General features: G+C 47.9%; 1 protein-coding gene across 3 annotated transcripts in view; it reads left to right on the plus strand.

Moving 5' to 3' along the window:
- The first annotated feature begins 8,914 nt into the window (after nucleotides 1-8,914).
- The window catches only part of CMBL (carboxymethylenebutenolidase homolog), a 22,303-nt gene continuing 18,384 nt past the window's right edge, over nucleotides 8,915-12,833 (plus strand). The window contains exon 1 of one of the 3 annotated variants that reach the window (XM_049648280.1): nucleotides 8,915-9,087. The gene's annotated coding sequence lies outside the window, so the exon portion shown is untranslated. Of the gene's footprint in view, nucleotides 9,088-9,743; nucleotides 11,060-12,833 lie in introns of those variants that run through there. The other 2 variants (XM_049648279.1, XM_049648281.1) reach the window with 2 other exon arrangements.

A 12,833-nucleotide genomic window follows, 5' to 3' on the forward strand; every position in this document is an offset into this window, starting at 1 on the left:
AATAAACTTAAAAAGTTTTTAAAAAACAAAGACAATCTCAAAACCTGGAAATGGAAAACGGAGGGCTTAATGTCCTTGCCCTCCAATGTCAGTGTCATGCTGGGGCTCTAACCCTCTGGGTGCAGGCTGGGGACGGGGGGCACCTTCATTTCATTGAGATATTTGGCAATTCTGCGAGGGGAAGGGGATAATGTGCAAAACCCAGTGACGCCAATGATTCTTATGTGACAGCAGCTGAGGTTAATTTCGTCCGCTAGGGATGCAAATGATTCCTGTCTGGTTGCAAAGATAATCGAGAATGTCTGGATGATCAGTTTTATTGCCTGGGAGGTTGTTGACCAGGTTTCTGCACACCTATCTTAGCAATCCTTCTCCAGCGCTTTGGTCTCTCAAAGGGTCTCTCACACCCTTTCTTTTAACCGGTGCCATCATCCTACTTACTGTATGTTAATAGGAGACTTGTGGTTTTGCCTTTTTGAGAATTCGACTTTGAAAAGAGACGCGTAAAATATGTGGACCTTATTTGGATCCCGTTTCCCAGAAAGCCAGTTGTAAAGGTATTTTTAGGGAGACGGAGGGCATTTACCGGTGGGTCCAGGTATTAGATGGCTTATATTAGGAAATAATTTTAACTTTCTCAGATGTGAAGATGGTGTTGTGGTATGAAGGCCAGTGATAATCTACTGTGTGTGACAAATTACCCAAACCATAGTATTTTATTTTATTTTGTTTTGTTTTATTTTATTTTATTTGTTTTGTTTTGTTTTATTTTATTTTATTTTATTTTATTTTATTTTATTTATTTTATTTTATTAACTAAGCTCTACGCCCAACGTGGAGCCTGAATCAACAACTCTGAGATCGAGAGTGACAATGCCCCACTGACTGAGCCAACCAGGCGTCCCCAAATGATAGTATTTTAAATGTAGGCTTCTTGTTATTTAGGTGCGGCAAAGTCAACAGATCAGGAGGTGACCGCCATTGGGAAGGTAGTTTGTTATACGTCCCCAAGGAAGGGAGTACATCACGCCTCAGGTGGGCCACATGGGGAAGTATCAGGGTCATCCAGGAGGCAGAGGGAGTGGGAGAGAATATGGGCCAGGGCCTTTACTGGGGTTTCCACAGGAAGGAATGGGCAAGACACGGAAAGCAAGTTGAAGATTGGCCAGTCTGAATAGTTTCGATGCGCTCTGGGGCCTGGGGATACCTCTGGTTGTGTGACACTGGCCCTGGGGTGATGAGTGCAGGTGGACAGTGACCCAGAGTGTCGGGACCCCGGGAGAGTCCAACAGGGAAGTGACTGGAGCACAGGCTCTGGATCGGTTGGTTTGCACAGGAAAGGTCTGCACTGTCTCTGGGAATTGGCTTAGGCCTGGAAAGGACACTCTCTCCAGGGTCAGCAAGGCTCCGCATGTCAAAGTTTCAGGGACGGATGATTAATACACACAGTGATTTAAAGTTATTTTTCGTATTTCATGCAGTTTCTAAGGGTCAGGATCTGGGAGTGGCATAGCCAGGTGGTTCCAGCTCCAAGGTCTCTTAGGAGGTTACCGTCAGGATGCTGGCCAGAACCACGGTCATCTGAAACCCTCCTGGGGCTGGACGGTCTGTGTCCAAGGTGGCCTAGGCATATGGCGTGGGAAGGAAGCGTTGGCTCACGGCTGGTTTTGGCCGGCAGCCTCGGTTCTTCACCATGTGCGCCTCTCGATGGGACTGTCGGCTTCTGTCACAGACAGAGAAACACAGAGAGAGCGAACGAGAGAGGGGTAAGCCACACTTACAAAAATACATTAACATCAGCAGAACTGTCACTCCTGTCGTGTGCTACGGGTCACGCAGACTAACCGTGGCGCGCTTGTGGGCCTGGGAGGCGTGGGTCAGTGCCAGCCGACTCACAGACGGCGGCAGTCCGCGAAGATTCATACCCTCCCCATGTGCAAATAAGTCAGTCCCTTCCAGAGTCCCCGGAAGTGTCATGTTCTTATACCATCTAGCTCCACGTCCAGAATCTCATCATCGAACTCAGGTCTGGGTGTGATTATCTCCCCTTAGATACGCTTCCTCCAATACAGGTCTTCTCGATAAATTGTCTGTCCCATCCCCTGTGTATTAGTCAGCATGGGCTGCTATAACAAAATACCACAGACTGGGGGTGGGGGGGTGGGTTGTAAACAACAGGCACTTCTTTCTTGCAGTTCTGGAGCCCGGGGCGCCCAAGATCGGGGTTCCATCTTGCTCAAGTGTTGGTGAGGACTCGCTTCCTGGCTTGGAGCTGGCTGCCTTCATGATATATTTTTACACAGCAGACAGAGATAAAGAGCTAGCTCTCTGGTCTCTTCTTCGTCTTCTTTTTTTTTTTTTTAACTTTTAATGTTGGTTTATTTTTGAAAGAGAGTGAGCACAAGCGGGGAAGGGGCAGAGAGAAAGGGAGACACAGAACTTGAGGCAGGCTCCGGGCTCTGAGCTGTCAGCACAGAGCCTGACACGGGGCTCAAACTCACAAACTGTGAGACCATGACCTGAGCTGAAGTCGGACGCTCAACTGACTGAGCCACCCAGGTTCTCCTCTGGTCTCTTATTATAAGGGCACTGATCCTACCAGGAGGACCCCACTCTCCTCGTCCCATGGAAACCCAATTACCTCTAAAGGGTCCCTCTCCACACACCATCACATTGACGGGGTAGGGCTCCAACATATGAGTCTTGAGGAGACACATTCAGTCCATAACACCTTTCCCACTGAATATATAATGGGACAGACATAGAGTAACCATTTCAGATGCTCTTGCTCGGAAAGGGGGAAAATGAGAGCCAGCAAGAAGTCGCTGGTCCACGTAGATTCTAGAAGCTAGTCAGGCAAACATTGTAAATTCCTTAATTACGTCTCAAGGCTTAGGAGCTATACTCCCGGGCCCTGGACTCTGCCCTCTGGGCTCCTGGTTCTTCCCTGCGAGTCGTCCTTCCTTCCTGGAAGGTATCATGTGTTTGCCGCTGAATGATATTCTCAGCCTGCCTCCTGCCAGTAGACTTTTGAGGGTCCGAAGGCCTCTTTGTACTGTCTCTGCCCTTTCAGTCTGTGGTGGTGATATTCCTATACGTGTAGTTCTCTTAAAGACTACGAGTTTTCTGTGAATCTCACTACTATCCACTCCATTAGTCAAAGACAGCACCCACAGGTCTCTCTGAGATGAGCCCTTCTCCACCTTGGGCTTCTGCAAACAGCTGAGGGTCAGTATGGCCACATGTCCTAGGAGCACCGTCCTCCGACTGAGAGGCTCTGCGCGTGTCCTAGTCTATACGGGCTGCTAGAACAAAACACCACAGACCGCGTGGTTTATAGCCAACAGATAATTTGTTTCTCCCAGTCTCGGAGGCTGGAGACGTGAGATCAGGGTGCTGCACGGTGGGCTGAGGGTCCTCTTTGAGGATGCAGACTTCTCTGCGTGTCCTCACATGGTGGCAGGGGCCAGGCAGCTCTGAGGGTCTCTTTTGTAAGGACTGTCATGTCCTTCAGAGGGATCTACCCTTGTGACTTAACCACCCCCTCAGGTCCATCTCCTAATACCACTGCATTGGGGATTAGGATTTCATTTTTTTTTTAAGTTTATTTATTTATTGGGGGGGGGGGAGGGAGAGAATGAGCAGTGGAGGGGTAGAGAGAGGGAGAGAGAGGATCCCAAGCAGGCTCCGAGTTGTCAGTGCAGAGCCTGATGCGGGTCTCGACCTCACAAACCGTGAGATCATGACCTGAGCTGAAATCGAGAGTCGGATGCTTAATTGACTGAGCCACCCAGGCACTCCAGGGATTAGGATTTCAAAACATGAATTAGGAAGGGACACAAGCATTCGGACACCTTTAATCTCTTTAGAGGGCCTGTCGTCTGAGAACAGAGCTCTGGAGTGCTACCGTATATCTTTCTGAACGCTCTCTCTTTTTAAACAATGTTTATTTATTTATTTTGAGAGAGAGAGTGTGAGAAAGAGAGAGAGAGAGAGAGCACAAGCAGGGGAGGGGCAGAGAGAGAAAGGGAGAAAGAGAATCCCAAGCAGGCTCCATGCTGGCAGCACAGAGCCTGACTTGGGGCTCGAACCCATGAACTGGACCTTGAGACCATGACCTGAGGTGGAATTGGGAGTTGGAGGCTAAACCGAGCCACTCAGGCACCCCTATTGGTGCCATTTTAATTAAGAGGTTAATTAAAATCCTATTGGGTATTTTTCATGGAAATGGACACCAAGATTCCAAAATTAGGATAGCAAAGTGAAGGATCAGAAAGAGCCAAGATGATTTTGAAGATGGAGGGAAGAGCTTCACTATCTGTTATAAAGCTGTGATAACGAAATTAACATGATATTGGCACACAGAACATTTGAGAATGACAATAAAAGCCCCCAAAACAAATGTGGGGCGATACTTGAAAAAAAAAAAAAGGTATGTATTAACTATCTATTGCTATGTAACAATTTAGCCCCAAGCTTAGCAGCTGAAAACAATAGAGCTTATTCGGTGCAGTATCTGAGGGTCAGGAATCTGGGAGTAGCTTAGCCAGCTGGTTCTGGTACAGGGTTCTCTCAGGAGGTTACCGTCAGGATGTTGGCTTGGGTTGTGGTCATCTGAAACTCGACTGGAGCTGGGGGACTCGCGTCCGCCATGGCCCAGGCAGGTGGCTGTAGATCAAGGGCTCTCTTTGCCACATGGGTCTCTCCACGTGCTCCTCAATAACGGGGCAGCCTGCTTCCCCCAGAGAAAGCGACCCCAGAGAGAGCTAGAATGCAAGATGGAAGTCAGCTGTCTTTTGTCGCCGAATACCAGAAGAGACATCCCATCCCTATTTCTGTCTCCTCTGACCCTGGCATCACGTGGGAGGAGATTGCACCAAGGCATGAATTCCCAGAGGCACGGGAGCATTGTGGGTCATCTTGGAGGCCGACTACCACAACATTTTTGAGGGGCAAAACGTCATGTTGTTTATCATTTACAAACTTCAGCAAAAAAAAAAGAAAAAAGAGAGACTGATGAAGCAAACTGAGCAAAATTTAGGCTTTCTCTCTGGGGGTGACAAGATGGCTTACTGGCCCAAGAATCCTCTAGAAGCCAGTTACTCTCTTTTCTACCCAGACTCCTGGCTTGCCCCGCACCAGCACGCGGCGCTCTCCCAGCTGGCTACCAATACAGCTGCATTCAGGGGGTGGGGGACTGAGTCAGCAGCGTGGCCCCATAAATGCTACCAGATGAACCCGAATGTGTTCTCCCTCAGGTATTATTCTGAGATGTTCTGAAACACACCAGCATTTTTTCTCATTTTGTTCCAAAATGTCTCTGGAGGAACAGTGCCACGGAATATTTGTTGTGGCCTCGCCTTCCAGGTCAGTGTTAACCATGGGGTTTTAGCAGAGTCAGCGGTCTTGTTGAACTTTGCCTTAGCCCCGACTGTGAATTCAGCTTGGGCTCATTCGGTCCCTGGAGTGTAGTTCCTTATTTTATCATGAAAAATAAAACAGCTTTGGAAGATAACCAGCTGTGCCTGCTGGGCCACAGTTCTTCAATTTATTAAGGAACTCCATGAAATCCTAGTATTCACTTACACGAAGTATTTCTATAAGAATGTAATTAAAAAGTTTTTTCTAAAGCCTGGGTGAAATGTTAACTCGTGTGATGAATTTTCCAGAGGAATTGGGAACTAAAATTGGGGAAGCTGAAAAACTGCCATTTTGGGTGTTGTAAGAAATTTGTAGGGCGCCTGGGTGCCTCAGTCGGTTGAGTGTCTGACTCTTGGTTTTGGCTCAGGTCACGATCCCAGGGTCGTGGGATCGAGCCCTGTGTCAGGCTCCCTGATGAGCATGGGAGCCTGCTTAGGATTCTCTCTCTACTTCTGCCCCTCTCCCCTGCTCATGATTTCTCTCTCTTTCTTAAAAACGAAAGACCAAAACAAAACAAAAACTTGTGCATTTTAGGATAGAAATAAAAATTTATATTTAGGGCTGTCTCTCAATTTGTTTTCGGAGATAACACTTTGGCGGACTGCTTTTAATTATTCAGATGTTAAGAAAATACCTCCCCATTATTTTGGAGAAGTCCGAACGCAGTAAAATAATTAGATCCTACATATTTCAGACTGGGATATGAAGGGATCTGTGTGATGCTAAGTCAGTGTATCTCTAGCAGGATAATAGTGGGGAGGACAGGAAGAGTAACCACCATGGTGTGGTGGTCTGGCAACGTGTTCTTTTGGCTAGACTAAGCACTTTCCCCAGAAATCCCTTCTTGTAGTTTCCAGTTTGAGCTACAGGGGTATTCCAGCTTGAGTCGCACCTGCCTGTCGCCAGCTGGGCTTTTCTTGCTGAATCTTTCAACCTAAAACCGTGGAAGGCTGATACTGACATGACTTGTACAGATTATCTAGTTCAATTGGGTTCTAAATTTCGTCCATTCTAAGAGTCACCTGGGAAGCTTTTTTGAAATACAAATTCCCCGGTGCCACTTATGAAGATTCTGGTTCAGCAGGTCTGGGCCTGGGACATCTGAATTTCCTTTACAAGTTTCTTAAGTGGTTTTGATGATAGGTCAACAAGTGGTTTTGCTACCCACTTGATTCTCATTTTATAGTTAGGGCAACCAAATCCAAAGAGAAGGGACGTGTCTTTGGGTTAAGGAAAATGACAGGAGGAGGGACAAGCAGAGCCTGTGTCTTGGTAAACCTCTGGTTGCTACATTTGTGTAAACAAGGCTTTCTTCAGCTAGACAGTGATGTTTGACCAGTGACTGTGTTTGTGGTACAAAATGCCGAAGGAATAGTTCTTGAGGAATGCAGAGGAGAGAATATTAAATAAAAGAGTTGCAGCACTCAAGCAAACTTCCTGGAGAAGAGTTCTAAGAACGGGGGATGATTTGCATAAATGGTAAGACAGAGGGCAGCCTTCTCCCCAAGGTGGGAAAGCCATAAGAAGGCGGGGGTCCCCCCCGGCTCAAGCAGAAGGTGTAACTTAAGACAATGAGTAGAGTGTAGGAAGGATCTGCTAGGTACCTTTAGGAAAATAGGCAGGATGGTAGGAATAAATTGCTTTTATATGCTGTGGGAGAGGCATGTTTCATAATATAGGGGTGGCTCATAAAATTGGAATGTACAGCACATTTTGCCAATTGAGACTGATTGGGAGGAAACTTTTTTTTTTTTTTAGCTTTAAAGTACATGAATAAATTTCACCCCGAGCCAGCAAATTCTAGCAAGGCACAGAGTCTTGCAATGATGAACTGTCTCATTTTAACAACGGTGTTATTAAATAAGAAGTTAGTAACGATGCTTGGGGGAACTAAATTAACAAATAGAGAAAAATGACATGTAATTAGTCATATCTAGTCTTTCCACGTAAATAGTACTTCCAAGATGCTGGAAGATGCTTAAAAACAGTCTTATAGAAACAATTTTGTGTTTTGATGGAAAACTAGGCTTGTCTAGAAGATGCCTTCCAGGCTGATTCTCATCTTTCAATGTCTTGGAGACATTTGACACTCGTGTAATTACAGGTGAATAGTAGATGAGCAGACTGTGTCCTGTGTCATTGCCCTTCTTCCCCATCCTGTGGAAAAAAGCCAATTTGCTTTCCTTTGCACTTTCAACATTTTTTTTTAACTCCATATAAATGTGTGTGCTTTGACTTTTTTAAAAAAAGGTTTTTATTTTTTTTATTATTTTTTATGAATATAATTTATTGTCAAGTTGGCTTACATACAACACCCGTTGACTCTTTTTTTGAACTGGTTTTAATACCTGCCTGTCTTCCTCATTCATTAATGAGTAGCACAAAATCTGTAACACGTCATTTTTACATCTGTGTGACATCATGATTTCACCCGGCTGAAAATGACCCTTGAACGGTCCTATTGTCTGTTCACAAACCTTACTCCTGTTGTCTTTTTATCTTACCGATTTGCCATCTTTCTGGCGGGAAAGATCTAAGTCATCTTTTATCTGGATTCGCACATTTTCCAATTAGAAGCGTCTAAATTAATAAGGTTCTATGTTCCGGGTCTTAAGATTTGTGGTCAAATTCTTGTGGCCTCAGGAAGCTGGTATTTTCTCCACTGTCACTTATTTTCCAAATGCACATTTCTTCCCGTTTCTTTAACCTTCTTTGGAGCCAGCTGACTTGGTTATGATAACTTTAGATGACCAGATATAACACAGTGGGGGCAACTATAAGTATGCATCAACTTATTTTTATTGTAATTAAAACAATTTTTTAATGTTTATTTAATTTTGAGAGAGAGAGGCAGAGACAGAGCAGGGGCTGGGGAGGGGCAGAGAGAGAGAGAGAGAGAGGGAGACACAGAATCCTTAGCAGGCTCCGGGCTCTGAGCTGTCAGGGCTCAGAGCCCGATGTGGGGCTGGAATCCACGAACTGCAAGATCATGACCTGAGCCGAAGTCGGACGCTTAACCGACTGAGCCACCCAGGCGCCGCTATTTTATTTTTTTAATGTTTATTTATTTTGGGGGAGGGGGGCTAGGGAGGGCAGCGAGAGAGAGGGGAGGACAGAGGGTCTGAAGCAGGCTGTATGCTGAGAGCACAGAGCCCAATGCAGGTCTCGAACTCACGAACTGTGAGACCATGACCTGAGCCTACGTCCCATAAAGTGGGCCACACACCAACTGAGCCGCCCAGGCGCCCGGTAACGACTTATTTTTAAAAACAGCCTAATTTAGATTTACAGCAGGGAAGTCCCAGGCCCTAGGAGCCAGGCACTCTCGTAAATTTCACAGGCCGGCTGTCTCTCTGCTTTTGGCTTTCCTCCCCCGCCCCCGCCTCCTCCTCCCCCTCTGCCCTCCCGTCCCCGCCCCTCCCCTCCTGCCCTCCCCACCCCCCACCCCCACCCCCGTACGCTCCGAGCCTCCCCTCCCCCGCCCGGCCTTCCCGGGAGGCCTGGAATCCCGGGCAGCCACTGGCCCGTGGGGATCCGCCGCCCTCCGTCACCGCGCGTCCACTTCCGTCCCGGCGGGAGGCGCCTCCCCTCCCCCTGCCCCGACCGTCCCCGGGCCCGGCAGGCAGCCTCGGCGCGGGGAGAACGCAGGCTTCCGGCGGCGGACAGGTAGGTGCGCTCCGCGGGCGCGCGGGAACGCGCGCAGCCCGGCGCCGCGCTGACTCGGCGCGAGTGTTTGCAGCAGCTCGAGCAAGTCTGCCTTGCGCACAGGTCCTGAGCCGACCAAAAAGTCCTTTTCCCAAACCTTTTCCCAAAGCAGCAGTACATTATCACCGCAGAAAAGCAACCTGGGCCGGCCCACTTGGGTATGTTTTCCTGTCCTGTTCAGCCACCTCTGTCAAAAACGTAGCTGCAATCGTGCTGTGCAGAAACTCGTTATTTATTTTTTCCATAGAACGCTGTGTCCGGAGCCTTTCTTCCATGCCTTCGAATGGAATACTCTTTGTAATTATTGTCCTACAAGTTGGGCATTTCAGTTGTGTGGTTTTTGCCAGTATAAACCCGTGGGAAAGATGAGCCTATTTGCATCAAAATGTAACCAAACCAAAGGAGAGTTTGTCCCCCCCCCCCCCCCCCCCAAGTGCTGCAAGCCATTACGAATTGACACCAAGCTTTTGCAGAGGAGAAAAATAGGCGATTTATTGGTGTGGCCCCCCAGGAGACAGGGGGGAGCTAATGCTCAAAAGTCCAGAACTCTCGGATGGCTTGCATGAGGGTTTTTAAGGGCAAAATTTGGGGGAAGAGGTCTTGTGAGAAGGTGGACACCTTTGATTAGAGGCCCATGAGGTCCTACTAGCAGGTGACCTGGTGCCATTTCATCTGGTGCCCTGGAGGTCTTTTCCATTTCAAGGGGCTTGGAATCTGGAAAATATCTTTATTTCTTATGTTAGAAATTGAAGCAAGCATTCGTATCCCTTGAGCCTAGGCCTTTTTGTTCCTTGGCTGGTCTGGCTGTGCCTTGGGTAGATATGACCTCTGGTGTTTCATGCTTTCATCTGAACTGACAAGAGGGATGCGGGCTTCAAAAAATCATTATGGGGGGCACCTGGGTGACTCACTTGGTTAAATGTCGGACTCTTGATTTCAGCTCAGGTCATGATCTCGAGGTTCGTGAGGTCAAGCCCCGCATCGGGCTCTGCGCTGACAGTGTGGAGCCTGCTTGGGATTTTCTCTCTCTTCCTCTCTCTGCCCCTGCCCCTGCCCCTGCCCCTGCTGTGTGTGCTCTCTCTCTCGCTCTGTCTCAAAAAAAAAAAAAAAAAAAAAAAATTATTATCCCCGTTTGGCAGTATTTCCTTAGGGTGGGTACTACTGGGTCTAGAGAGGAGACCGTGGGTCTAGCATCATGGCATCTTTGGTGCTCGGTACCAGGTGCGTGTTGCCAAGAAGGACCGCACGGGTCACCCACTCAGCCGTGTGGGTTGGCAGGCGAAAGTGTCTCCTCTCCTAGGCCTTGCTGACATAGGGAACTGCGATCAGGCCTCCTTGCTGATGGAAGATATAAGCTGATGTTTTCAAAGCCCATTTCAAATAAGGTGGTCAGAAGTGAGCCCCACAGGTGTCTGGGGACACGCTGTCCAGGCCTCAGAACAGCCTGAGAGAAGCCAAAGGCAGCCACGTGATTGGCTTGTTTGCAGGCCGGTGGGTCCTCATCACATCTACCTTTCTAATCAATGCTGTCTAGACCTGTCCCCTATGGAAAATAGAAGCATGATTGAGGACAAATAGATCTGGAGTTGTTGAAGTTGGTAGAATCATCTGTGGGTAAGTAGGGCCCTGCTTTCCCAGCTGCAAGATCAAAACTCGGTTGCCAAGCAAGTTCCTGCAGTGTTTACCCAGTGAAGGGAAAACACTGAACCTTCCCCTTTAGCCACTGCCTTCCCCTGTTACCTTTCAGCCTTTGTTTGCTTTCTGATGGTTTCCAAATCTCTGAAGCTTCTAGAAATTTCTTCCTGGACTTCTTTGCTTGTTACAGCCCCACCTATGCCAATTCCCTTTGCTTGTTGAAATCTGTTTTCTGTTTCTGCTGGAGAACTTCACTGCACCGGGAAGTCTGACTTCTGAGCTATTTACGTCCTTGAGGGTATGAAAGTAGGAAAACCCCATCCTCTGGGCCATACGTCACCATCCATTTCTCACCGTTATGACTTCTGGAGAGAAAAGGGGAATGTTATTCAATAGCGTTGTTAAAAGATCATTTTCAGGGGAAGGTGAGAGCGTGACTCTCATACAGACAGAAAAATGAGCACATGTTGGGGTGCCTGGCCGGCTCAGTCGGTAGAGCATGCAACTCTTGATCTCGGGCTTGTGAGTTCGAGTCCCACGTTGGATGTAGAGAGATTACTTAACGTTTTTTTTTTTTTTAAATGAGCATGTGTTAAAGATTCTATTTTATTTATTAAAGAAGGAACCAGGCAGATTTCATAACTGATTCAAAAGAGAAATCAAGGACAGGTATATATGGGGCAAAGGAATGCCTCAGGAAGGTTCATGTTAGGGGAAGGGGCGGGAGCTTTTATCCTGATGGGGTCCCAATAGTTCATTTTTGCTTTTATTTCCCTCGCCCCTGGAGACACGGCAAGTAAGCAGCTGCTGCGGCCAAGGTTAAAGAGGTTGCTACCTGTTTTCTCTCGTAGGGTTTTGTTGGTTTCCTGTCTCACATTGAGGTCTTTCATCCATTTGGAGTTTATTTTTGTGTCTGGTGTAAGACAGTGGTCCGGTTCTCCCAGCACCATTTGCTGAAATGGGTGATGGGCATTCAGGAGGGCACTTTTAGGGATGAGCACTGGGTGTCCAATGTAAGCGATGAATCACTGGGTTCTACTCCTGAAACCAAGACTACATCGTATATTAACTCACTTAAAAAAAAAAAAAAGAAATGGAAAAAAAAAGGAGATAAGGCAGGACATGTTAGCTCCTTGGAATTGTCATCAAACGGGCGCCAGTGATCCCCATGGGTCTTGACTTGTGATATTGTGGAGGCGCTTGGTGTGTGAAGCAGGGCTGCAGGGGGCTGAAGAACAAATCATTCATTCATGGCGTTTGTTAAGGAACGGAAGGCAGACCTTATTCAGGACCTTTGGGATCGGTGTAGGGCCCACCGCAGTGGGGTTTTACAGTGGGGGAGAGAGATTGGGCTCAACCCTGGAAATAGCAAAGAAAAGTGAGGATTTATAGCCAGGGAGTGGGGTGGTGGGGGTCAGTGGATGGAAAATGACTAAGAGGAAACATCACAGGGGATGGGAGTTCTGGATAAACCGACCTAACAGGGTTCTTGCAGAAGACAAGCCAGAGAGATCAGACATCGCCTGGGGGTGAGGGCGTGGACGATGAGCAACCAGATCAGATACCAGGGGTCAGGGATTCTGTGAAACTGACTTAGCGGGATTCTTACTGAAACTAGGCACAGCAGGGATGCATCCAGAAGCCCCACACAGGCCTGTTTGAGAAGAGAGGTCAGCGGAGCTTGGTGAGGGAGAGAAGGTTGGTTAAGGGACCGTAAAAGTCACTGTGGGAGAGCGAGCCTTGAGATCAGTCACATGTTGGTGGCATCTTGGGTGAATGTCATGGGCGGATCATGAGCATTAGCGCTGCCGGCCAGTGTGGCCTCGCCAAAGAAGGTGCGAGTCAGGCTCTCCTGTGCAGGGGTGCGTCTCAGTTATCCTTGGCACCATGAGGAAGGTTCTGAGTTCAGAGGCTTCCCTAGTGGAGACCATGGATCTGGTCTCGAGGTGGCCGGTGAGTTTTGCCAAGCCCACCTGTCATGATGCAGGAAAGCTCTTCCTCTCCTCCTCCTTCCTCCTTCCTCCCTCCTCCTTCCTCCTTCCTCCTTCCTCCTTCCTCCTTCCTCCTTCCTC

The sequence above is a fragment of the Panthera uncia genome (assembly GCF_023721935.1).
Source record: "Panthera uncia isolate 11264 chromosome A1 unlocalized genomic scaffold, Puncia_PCG_1.0 HiC_scaffold_17, whole genome shotgun sequence".
NCBI classification, from domain to species: Eukaryota; Metazoa; Chordata; class Mammalia; order Carnivora; family Felidae; genus Panthera; species Panthera uncia.